Below are 11893 nucleotides of genomic sequence, written 5' to 3'. Positions count from 1 at the left end.
TCCCCAAGGGAGCCCTGCTCCCCAGTGTTTTAGAGTTGTGTATAAGGAGGTTAGGCTGGGCCCTTAACCACCTGCTGGGGAAGCCAAGCTGAGCAGAAAAAAACGGCCAACAGGAAGGAGCACAGGAAACACCTGTGTGTGGATGCAGGTGGCTTATTCCAGAAGGGTTGGGGCTGGGTGGGGGTGGGGGTGGGGGCAGGCAGACAGCCCTCAGCACATTGGCACAGCTCTGTGCTCCTTCTATAACTATGAAGGGTGGCATGGAGGGGTGGTGGATGTTGTGCAGCTCAGCTTTTTGGGTGGTTGGCCAGGGTGGCAGGGGGTGGAGAAAGCAAACAAGCGATAGAGGCCAAGCCAGCAGCCAAAGTTGGCCACAGTTTGGGCCTGCCCCAAGAGCCCCTGTAGGAATAGTACAGTCCCAGAACCACCCCAAGGAGCCCATCAGGCCAGAGGCCCACTGGTGGGACAGGACTCTCCACTTGGATCCAAAGTGTAGCCTGTGTGGTCAGGAAAGATGAAGTGAATATTCGCTGGCCAGGTCCTGGGAAAGTGCAGACAGGGGTGACTGGGGCAGCGTGAGCTCACAGCTCAATCCACAGGAGAGGACACAGCCTGGGCAAGAAGTAGAGGATGGAAAAATATCATCCCAGCCAAGGGTTAAATGAGGCAGTCACCAAAAATCTGAGTGGCCTGCTTTCCAATCCCTGAGAAGGGATAGGGCCCCTAACTCCATCCTTTACAAGGAGAGTCCTAAGGCCAGAGCCTAGTATTCAGCTCTAGCTGAGGGTGGGTGTGAGGGTCAGGGTGAGTGGGAGCCAGAATTGTGAGCACAGCCAGGTGTAGGTGAAGTACCACCAAGACCAAGGGGAAAAAAGCCTCAGGACAAAGTCCCATCAAGCCTACTGAACTTAGAGCAGTGTGGATCAATCCCAGAGCAGCCACTTGACCCTTCTCCATTAATACCTTGATGTCAGGCTGAATGGCCTCCTACACCTAGGCCCAGGCCCATGTATGTGAGATAGCTGAGGACAGGGAGAGCCTCTGGTACCCTTCTCTTCCCTAACACACAGCCTCACAGGTGCTCCCCCACCCCCTGGCACTCCCCCCACCTCCTACCTATTGTCACACAGGTTCAGGGAGGCACTCATTCCTGCTGCCCCAAGTAATTGGGGGGGGTGCTGATGACACCATTAGGATTCAGAGGCACCAGGGCAGGGAAAGCCTATGCCTAGCTGTCCTGTGGAGCCTCTGCCAGCCTCTGTGAGAGGACAGAGGAAGTGTGACACACTGAAGAGTGCTCCATCAATCAAGTCCATCGAACCTCAGCCATGCCTTGGCCGTCATCAGTGGAGCTCTCCGTGGACAAAACGTAAGTGCAGGATGCAAAAGAGGGACAAGGCTGAGGTAGTCCAGGATAGTTTTTTGTGTTGGTGGTCATCGGGGCCTCCCCTTTTTCCCCTCCTTTTGTCTTCTAATCTTACGTTTTTTCCTGTCTTAACTCTTCTTCCCCATGTATTCAAAGCTATAGAGAAACAAAAAAAGAAGAAATAAAAGCACATTTGTGAAGGCAAAGAAGCAGATGGGTTGGTACGTGGGAAGAGGACTGCTTCTTTGTCTCGCCCACAAAGTGAGGGTGCCTTCTTTGTGTGTTTCTGTGCACTATGTGTGGGCACAATTGGCTGAACCCTAGACATATGACATGCTCCTTCGCCCTCCTCTCCAGCCCCCAGATAGCCCTCGAGTGTCCTATTCAGGCCATCTACCTGCCATGGCTTGGCTGTCGTATCTAGATATTCTGGGCCTGGGTAATATTGGAAGGGTAAACTTGGTAAGGACCCCAGGGCCTATATAAACAGCTATGGACAAGTAGTCTATCTTTTAGAAAATAAGACTATCAATGGCCTGCAAGAGAGGGGCCTCTTTTCAAAAGGTTGCAATGTGGTGGTGACCACATTTGAGTTTGAGTTTGATGTCAACAGTCAAGTCTCATTTGTCTCTAAATATACCCAGGGCATATGGACTCTCAATAAATGCTGATTTAGAGCCACTGAATAAGTAGCTGAAGTGCCATGGCTAACACCTACATTTCTAGCTATTTCCTCTGAATCTCCTTACAATCTTCTCTGCCACCTCCTCCTCAAGCATCCTCTTACAAACACCACTCCGTAAGATTCTATTCTAAGCCCTTTTCTGTTCTCTCTTGAAACACTCCCTGAACTACCTCATCTATTCCTCTGGCTCCCATCTCTATGTTGGGGCTGTATCCAATGACTCACCTGCCTCTCTCCTCACCCCATGTCCAACTGCTGACTGGATACCTCTTTTGAATAGCCAAGGTGTTTCAAACTCAGCATGCCCAAAATCCAACTCAGTATCTCAAAACCTGTTTCTTCTCCAGGTGTCTGGAGGTTACCAAACTACCCAGGGACCCAGGCCACACATTGACCTCATCCTTGACTCTTTCCTTTGTCCCCTCATCCCAGCCACCAGAGTCCTCTCAAATGCCCTAAATATTTCTAAATTCTGTTCACTCCTCTTTATCCTCATTGTACCACTCAGCTTCAGGACATGTTGACTTCTCACTATGACACCAAAACTCCCTCAGAGACAGGAATGCCTCTGGCCTTACCCTTCTCCCATCCATTTTCCATGGTTCATCAGAATTTCTTTTTTTTTTTCTTTTAAAGTTTTATTTCATTTACTTTCAGAGAGAGAGAGAGAAGTGGAAGGGCAGAGAGAGAGTGAGAGAGCGAGAATCCTAAGCGGATAAAGAGCCTGATGTGGGGCTCAGACTCACAAACTGCAAGATCATAACCTGAACTCAATTCAGACACTTAACCAAATGAGCCACCCAGGTGCACCTTTCAGGATGGCTTCTAAAACAAACCCATTACAGAGGCTCTCCTTTCTCCCAGGGAAAAGTCCAGCCCCCTCAACCTGGGCACAAAGCCAGCCTCACTTCTGCACCTAACTTCTTGCTCTGCACTAGAGACTTATTGGGTCTCTTGCAGAGCTTGCTTGCCCCTTCCCTCCTCATCTTGCCTTGCTAATGTTTGCTTATTTGATAGGCTTCAACCTAGACATCACAGATTTCTTCAGGAGCGGGCCCTCCACTATGCTCCTGTCATAGGAACCTGTACTTCCTTTAGTCCAGTAGTAATCACACCTCACTACAATTCCTTCTTTACTTTATGTCCTCTAAGTATTTGCTGACTATTCATTCTACTAGGTAATAGACATCACCCAAAACATTTAAAGTATGAAAGTACCATTTTTAATGCAGAAAAAGCTTGAACACTCAAAACATTCTTCATGTCCCCTGCAAAACACTGTGTTTTAGAATGCACGTTTACACTGGGATCCCAATTAAGGAATAAAATGGAAGCCAGAGTATGGAACAATAACAGGAAGGGAGAGCTGAGGTTGGACTGGTAGAGGAGGCAAGCAAGCTAAATCCACAGGCACCAGAGGTGGGCATTAGAAATGAGGCTGAAGAGGAGCACCAGCCTGGCTCAGTGGGTGGAGAGTGTAACTCTTGATCTTGGGGTTGTGAGTTTGAGCCTCATGTTGTGTATAGAGATCACTTAAAAATAAAATCTTTTAAAAATGTTTATTTATTTATTTTAAATGTTTATTTTTGAGAGAGAGAGAGAGAGAGAGAGAGAAACATGAGCAGGGGAGAAAGAGAGGGGGGCTGGGATGGAGGATCTGAAGTGAGCTCTGTGCTGACAGCAGAGAGCCTGATGCAGGACTTGAGCTCAGGAAATGCAAGATCATGACCTGAGATAAAATGTAATGCTTAACCGAATGAGCTCCAGGAGTCCCTTAAAAATAAAATCTTAGGGGTAAAATAAAGAGGCTGAAGAAGTAAGCAGGGACTTGGTCATAAGGCCTTGTGGAGTGGCTGTGGAGTTTGGAATTTATCCCCAGATAACTGGGGAGTCATCTGTGGGCTTGAAAGCAGGGCAATTTTGTGATCACAGCTGGTCTTTGGAAAGGTCACTCTATAGAGCAGTTGTGTGGAGAGAGGAGGTAGGAAACAGTGCAGAGTCTAAAGCCATAGTTAGGAGAAATCATAATGGGCTGGGCTGGGGTGGAGGCAGTGGGATGGACAGGACAGTGAAGAGATGTTCTAAAGACAATGGAAAAACAAGGTTGGTGCTGATAGGATGTAGGTTAGAGAATGAAGCCCAAGTTTCTGGATGGAAGGCAGTATCTTTCACTGAAAAGGGAGAGAGCCCTTATAACAGGTTGGGAGGAGAGTGAAAAAGTTTTTAAGATGACCTGGGAGCCTTCCAGGAGGAAGTATCCAGGAAAAAATCTGGAAGTGTAGATCCAGGGCAAAAAGAGAAGGGTGTGGACCAGAGGCAGCTCAAGAGTCATCCTTGCTTTACTATGATGTCTTATAGAAATACTGTGATGTCCAGTGATCAATCTATTCCTCCTATACTTGCAGTCTATATTTTATACTTGCCTCTTCATCCTTGACTTTTAGCTTCTAATGCTCATGAAGTTTAGTCTGGCTTCCATAGACTAACATAAGACAAAAATATAAGGCACTTAAGGGCTGGGAGATAATCCATCTCCAGCATTACCCAGCGTGGGCATTGATGCATTGATATGGATCTCAAGCAGTTACTCAGAACATACTTCTAGATTAAAAATTTATCACTCCAGGGGCACCTGGGTGGCTCAGTTGGTTAAGCATCTGACTTCAGCTCAGGTCATGATCTCAATCTGTGGGTTCAAGCTCCATGTCAAGCTCTGTGCTGACAGCTCAGAGCCTGAAGCCTGCTTCAGATTCAGTGTCTCCCTCTCTCTGCCCCTCCCCTATCGATGCTCTTGCTTGCTCTCTCTCAAAATAAATAAACATTTAAAAAAATTTTTTAATTCATCACTCCAAATACTTCTGCTATCTGCCTTCCAAGTGCCTGGAATTTCCACCATTGAAGCCCTTCCTTTGGATTAAGGTAATGGTGTCCAACTTGTATTAGGGGCAGAAACCATCCTCCCCCTGCCCCCAAACAAATCATATAAAATTTAGAGATGTGGGAGAGCATGGGGGCAGGGAGCAGAGAGGCCAAGACCCTCCTGATAGACCTCTCTTCCCCTAAATCTTGCCCTTCCAAAGCAACGTCTGAGTTAAAGTAACATCTCCAGGGGCACCTGGGTGGCTCAGCTGGTTAAGCATCTGACTCTTGATTTTGGCTCAGGTCATGATCTCATGGTTCGTGAGTTCAAGTCCTGCATTAGGCTCTACACTGACAGAGTAGAGCCTCCTTCAGATTCTCTCTCTCCCTTTCTCTCTGCCCCTCCCCCACTTGCACTTTCTCTCTCTCTCTCAAAATAAATAAATAAATACTTAAATAATAAAGTATCATCTCCAGAGGATCCCTATAAAAATGGAAATGTTAGGGCACCTGGGTGACTTAGTCGGTTAAGCATCCAACTTTGGCTTAGGACATGATCTCACAGCTCAGAGCCTAGAGGCTGCGTCAGATTCTGTGTCTCCATCTCTCCCTGCCCCTCTCCCATTCACGCTCTGTCTCTGTCTCTCTCTCTCTCAAAAATAAATAAACATAAAAAAGATGTAAATGTTATCTGGCAGTGAGGACCTCTGAGCAGCCAGTGAAAGAACTGGAAAAGAGGGGGTGGGGTTGGAAGATCCAAGCACTCATTCTGATTTTTCCAACAAGTTACTAGATGACTCTGAGCAAGTCACATTATTTCTTAAGTTTAGGACAAAACTATGTCTAGCTCTTCAAATAGAGATGTGAACACAAATTCAAAGAACACACATGAAGAAGGTTTGCAGAATGAAAAAATAATGTACAGAAGAGATTGTTACAAAGGTGATCAATACATGCCTGAAAAATGCAAGTAAGAGCACAGAAAACAAATGTGGGATGTAGGTCTAGGTAAAGTCCGTTAGACTTTAGAAAGCAGTAATTTGAGCTGAGAGGTAAAAAAATAAATATGGCTTTTTACAGGGGTCTAAAGACATCAGTAAGAAAAAAATTCTGTGGTCTGTGTTGGAGATATGAAAGGGCAAGTCTTGAAAATGTTAGGAGAAAGTGGTTGCCCTTGGCAATTGATATTGGAAGCTTTCCAAATGTCTTTCTTATAAGGTTTAGTGCCACTACTCTACACACTAGTCCAATGGTGTGGAATGACTTGCTGTCCCCCAACATTCTTGTGCTCTTTTATGCTCTTGATTATGGCTCTTTTCACCTTACATGCCTTTGCCTTGCTTGTTAATGCCTTTAACACCTAGCTAAAATGAGAAGGTACTCCTAGAGAATGATTTACTCCTATATCTATAAATCCATTTCTTCCCATTATAACCATTATTATAATAATTGTTTTTTTGTTTTATTTTGTTTTGTTCTGTTTTTTAACTAGTCTCACCAGTTAAACTTTGAGTTCAAGAACAGGAAACACATCTTGGGTCATTTTTATATCCCTAGTGCCTAGAACAGCAAGTATTCAATGAATGTTTGCTAAATTGGATTATATCTCACATAACAGATACAGATAGGAGTATTCAGATATAACTTTAGATATTACCCTCAAACTGGACAAGAAGATTCTTGCTCATCATTACTTAGAAACTCAACACCTCTCCTCCATCAGCAATTATCTTGCTGAAAGAGTTTAAAAACCACATAAGTGATTGTAATAATTGCAGACTTTATATGGGGAATCGAGGAAGATCTTGGAAATGGATTGTTCCCTGAGAATTATAGAGCACAGTACACCCACCCCAGAAAGAATGGCTCCAAGGTCAAGGAAAGCCTAGTTAGTAATTGATTCTGTTAATGAGTTTAGAAAGACCATGTCCATCAGAAGGTGGATTTGGGAATGAAGGTAGGTAACAAGAAGCATAAAAATAAAATAGTAACAATAGCTTACATTTTTTTTGTATGGCTACTGGTGTCTAGAATTATGCCAAGAGCTTTACCTGAATTTTCTTGTTAAAGTACACTGTGTGAAGTCAATTATCAACCTCTCTTATAGGGAAGTAATCTACAGTTGTTATAATTCACCCAAGATCATAAAACTAATAAGGAGACAGAATAAGACTCAAATGCTGGACAATTATACTCTAGCATCCAGAGAGAGTGATATTAAATGTTTAAGTTCTATCATTTACATCTCTTAATCTAATTCACTGCACACCATGTTTTCTTGTAATAGGGCTTTCCAGGAAGCTCTCTCACAAGGAAAGACTGTGCCTTTTGCCAGCACAAGGACATTGGTCCACTTGCCAGTTAGTAAAGCAGCACTCTGTTTATCCATCAAGCTCCAGTGAACCAGACAAGTCCCTAAGGAAGGAATACACTCTCAGGATACAGGCTACATTTCTAGTCCTGCCTCTGAGGCTGAGGACCAGTTCCTGGAATGTGGTGACTTCACTAATGCCGTGTGGTAAGCCAACAGCCTCAGCTGATAATGCTCTAAACTCCTGTGGGCTACAAACCTAAGACAGAGTTCATGGGAAGAACCCTTTCTTACATTACTGAGTGGTTTTAAACCACCTCAGTTCTCACTGGTGAGGGAGTCTCAAGTAGTACTGCAGGGAACAAATCTGTCCCTATTTTTATCATACCAACTGGTTCGCAGACTCTCATCATACTGCTTTTCCCTCTCAGCTTATTTCTGTGCAGCCTGAAACATCCTATCCTTTTGGTCTGGCTCTCCATTGCTTGGTCTGTGGAGTCAATTCTGTGAAGTAGGACATATCACAGTTTCCTACAAGAAGAAAACATTTCTATTTGCTCCTTCCTAGTGAACAGCCCCTGGAATCTTTGTCTTCAGAAAGCAGGCTCCAAGGCCACTTGGACCCTATTCTTGGCTTCTGATGCCTCACAGGTCATACAGTTGAAGAAGGTTTTATTATTTATATATTCTTAAGTTATTTTTTGAGAGAAAGAGAAAGACAGAATGTCAGTGGGGGAGGGGCAGAGAAAGAGAGGGAGACAGCACAGAGCCCAAAGCAGGGCTTGAACTCATGAACCACGAGATCATGACCTGAACCAAAGTCAGATGGTTAACCGACTGAGACACCCAGGACCACCAAGGTGTTTTTTTTTTAAATTTCATTTATTTATTTTGAGAGAGACAGAGACAATGGGGGAAGGGCAGAGAAACTGGTGGGGGGAGAAAATTCAAGCAGGCTCTCTGCTGCCAGCACAGACCCTGACACAGGCTCGAACTTATGAACCATGAGATCATGACCTGTACAGAAACCAAGAGTTGGATGCTTAACTGACTGAGCTGCCCAGGCATCCCAAATAGAGGGTTTTGTTTGTTTGTTTGTTTGTTTGTTGTTTGTTTAGATTTTATTCTTAAATAATCTCTATACCCAATGTGGGGCTTGAATTTACAACTGCAAGATCAAAGAGTCTCCAGTGACTGAGACAGCCGGGCACTCTTGATATAGTTGGTATAAATATAGTTGTCTTGGTCGGTTCAGGCTGCTCTAACAAAATCCCATTGACTGGGTAGGTGACTTATAAACAGCAGAAATTTATTGCCCACAGTTCTAAAGACTCAGTAGTCCAAGATCAAGGTACCAACGTGGTTGCATTCTGATTAAGGCCCTCTTCTTGGCTCATAGCCATTACCTTCTGGCTGTGTCCTTAACATGATGGAAGGGACTGGGGATCTCTGTGAAGCTCTTTTACAAGGTATTTATCCTATTTATGAGGGTTCTACCCTCATGACATAAGTACCTCCTAAAGGCCCCACCTATTAATACCATTCCATCAAGTATTAGGATTTTTTAAAAATTAGGTTATTTATTTATTTTGAGGAAGAGAGAGAGAGAATAAGGAGGGGAGGGGCAGAGAGATAGGGACAGGGAGGATCCCAAGCAGGCTCACACTATCAGCATAGAGCCCAAATCTGGGCTCAAACTCACAAACCATGAGATCATGACCTGAGACAAAATCAAGAGTGGGATGCTTAACTGACAGAGCCACTCAGGCACCACAGCATTAGGATTTCAACATATGAATTTTGAGAGGGACACAAATATTCAGACCATAGCAGCTGTTAATATAACTGTAAATATAGTTGAGTTTTTCCCATCTAAATATATTAACTTATATTTGCCCATATTAAAGCTTTAGAAGACATTTTTTTCTTTTTGTAAAAAATGTTTATTTTGAGAGACAGTGTGGGGGACGGGCAGAGAGCGAGGGAAACACAGATTCAGAAGCAGGCTCTAGGCTCTGAGCTGTCAGCACAGAGCCCAACGCGGGGCCCAAATTCATGAACTGTGAGATCATGACCTGAGCCAAAGTGGGCCATTCAACTGAATGAGCCACCCAGGCACCCCTCGAAGACATTACTTACTCTTATGGTTTCAAGTAAAGTCATACAGGAAGTTTATTAATCAGATTATTAAAGGTACCAGAAAGAAAGAAGATAAGAATTTAAGTGCAAGTCAGTCTTGTTTCTAGTACTTAGTTCCTAGATAATACCAGATGTTTGGGGTTAAGAGCTGAAGACACTGCAAGATACAAATATTCCAGAGGTATTTGGTAATTTCCCTCTAAGTTTGCATTTTCTTTATTTTTGAGTCCTCAGGTGTACATAAAAGACAAATGGGATCATTTGGTTTTTAGAAAAAGGGATCACATGTACATTTTTCAAATATTCACACATTTCTACAATATTAGCTAATCATGTAAGTCAAGTACCTGAGTTTAGGCCTGGTGTTGAGTAACCAAATTATCCCTTTTCTGCATGTCTGCACCCAAGCAGCTGAATATTGCTTTAAAAAACCACATACTGGGCCAACTGGTTTAAATTCATGATCACAAACTTCAAATGGGTACCCAATGCTGCCAAGGCCATCCTACTAAGGAAAGCTATAAGCCTGCTTTCCCACTATCCAGCATTTGCATCCATCTTCACCTTTGTCACTTCACAGCAGAAGCGTCCTGTTCCTATCTGAGGTCAATCCTCCGTTCCCTTATATCCTCTCATGGATTTCATTCCTATGTAAGCCAAGCAAAACTTACCTCTCCTGTATCACTCCCAATGGCACATACACACAGTCCAGAACCCTATCATGTTTTAAACATCTCATCCCTTGACCCATATCCTTCCATTTATCCCTAAATTTCTTTGCTCTCTTCACAACAAAACTTCTCATTTTGCTTGTGTGTACTGTCTCTATTTCCTTACTTTTCCATTCACTCTTCACCATTCTAGTAAGGTCGCATCAGTTGATTTACCAACATGAATCAAGATAGTCACCATTGATATTCTCCAGCGACTTACAAAGTGACCAGTCCAGCAGCCATGTCTGGCCCACGTTGCCCTCTCAGCAGCACTAAACACAGTCGACCTCTCCTCCCTACCCTGAACCTTCTCTGCCATTGGATTCCAAACTCAACAGTCTTGTACATTTCTCTCTTGCCTTCTTGGCTGCTCCCTCTCAGTCTCCTTCTTCATTACCCTACCCATTTCTAAATGCTGGAGTGTCTAGGAGCTGGCCTTGGAATTTCTCTTCAATCTCCTCTCCAAGTCAGAGGCCATCAACTGACAGTTCACACGAATGATTTAATCAAACTTATGCAGTTAAACATACCTGATTTAGTTGCAAAACCTAAATATCTGAAGATTTTATGTTATAAAATCTAGATCTCTGATTTTTAAAAATGTTTATTTATTTTTGAGAGACAGAGCATGAGCAAGGAAGGGGCAGCAGAGACACAGAATCCAAAACAAGCTCCAGGCTCTGAGCTGTCAGCACAAGAGTCCAATGCTGGGCTCACACCCACGAATGGCAAGTTCATGACTTGAGGTGAAGTCTTAGCTTAATCGACTCAACCACCCAGGCGTCCGTCTGATTTCCTTTTTCAAAAACACTCAGAAAAATCTGTCAATATTGGGCTGGTATCCTCATAATGAAACAATTTGCTGAATAGAGCAGAAGCTGTGTTCTTGATGCTGGTTCCGCTTGTTATCCGTGACATCGAAAGTAAGGGAGTTCAAAATACAGTCCTGAGTTGGATTCCCATAAGTACCAAAGGCTTTCCTCCCTGAGCCATCAGAACATCTTCCAGTCCGTGGTAGGTGAACTTCATCATTGCAGGTTTGGTAAAGTCCACAGGTGCATCCTGGGGAGGGTGAGGGGCTTAAGGGCACCACCCAGATAGAATTTCACTCTAAGCGAAGGCAATAACTGCACATTTTAAAATACAGCATTATATCGCGCCAAGGAAGAAAACTCTTTTGACAAAGGACTGCTAGGGTCGTGTAAAAAGCATCAAATTTGATCTTCCGCTGGCCTTTCTTGGCTTAAGTGGCCTAATGACACCAAGAAGAAGCTCTTGTCCTCTTGCGCCTGGTTTTAGTAAGCCGCCTTCTAAGGACGCAGAGATCCCTTAAAAGCCGCTGGTCAAGGATACTCCTTCTCGTCCTCACTCGTGGGCACTGTACTATTCTGAGGAACTGGGAGTGCAATGGGGCCAGCCCGGCTTTACCCGGTGGCGGGCGTCGGTGGGACGCTGGGAGGGTGGGGCCGGCCCGGTTAGGGCGGAGACTGGGGCGGGGCCCGGTCCAAGAACCGCCTCAACCCCACCGCCTGGCCCCGCGCGCGCTTCCTCCAAACACTCTCTCTCCCATCCCCAACCCCCCTCTTTACGTGTTCAGGGCGGGAGACTGCGGCTAGAGAACCAGGTCAAGAGAGCTCGGGATCCTGTACCGCCCAGAGGCAGCGGCCTCCACCCAGGAAGCCCCACCCAGCAGGAGCCCGGACGTAGCGGCGCCCGCAGAGCCCACGCGCGACCGGGCGAGGGCGCGGGAGGGCGCCTGCGGCGTGACGCGACTCGCGGCGCGTCCCGTGACGCCATCGCGCCCGCTTTTGAAAGTTGGC

The 11893-nt window shown here is 45.0% G+C and overlaps 1 protein-coding gene across 1 annotated transcript in view; it reads right to left on the bottom strand.

Moving 5' to 3' along the window:
- Positions 1-11893, bottom strand: part of AGRP (agouti related neuropeptide) — a 59077-nt gene that overhangs the window by 46269 nt on the left and 915 nt on the right. The gene's annotated exons all lie outside the window — the stretch shown is intronic.

Source organism: Suricata suricatta, chromosome 16 (assembly GCF_006229205.1).
Source record: "Suricata suricatta isolate VVHF042 chromosome 16, meerkat_22Aug2017_6uvM2_HiC, whole genome shotgun sequence".
In the NCBI taxonomy this organism is placed as follows: domain Eukaryota; kingdom Metazoa; phylum Chordata; class Mammalia; order Carnivora; family Herpestidae; genus Suricata; species Suricata suricatta.
This window is presented reverse-complemented; position numbering and strand designations above follow the sequence as displayed.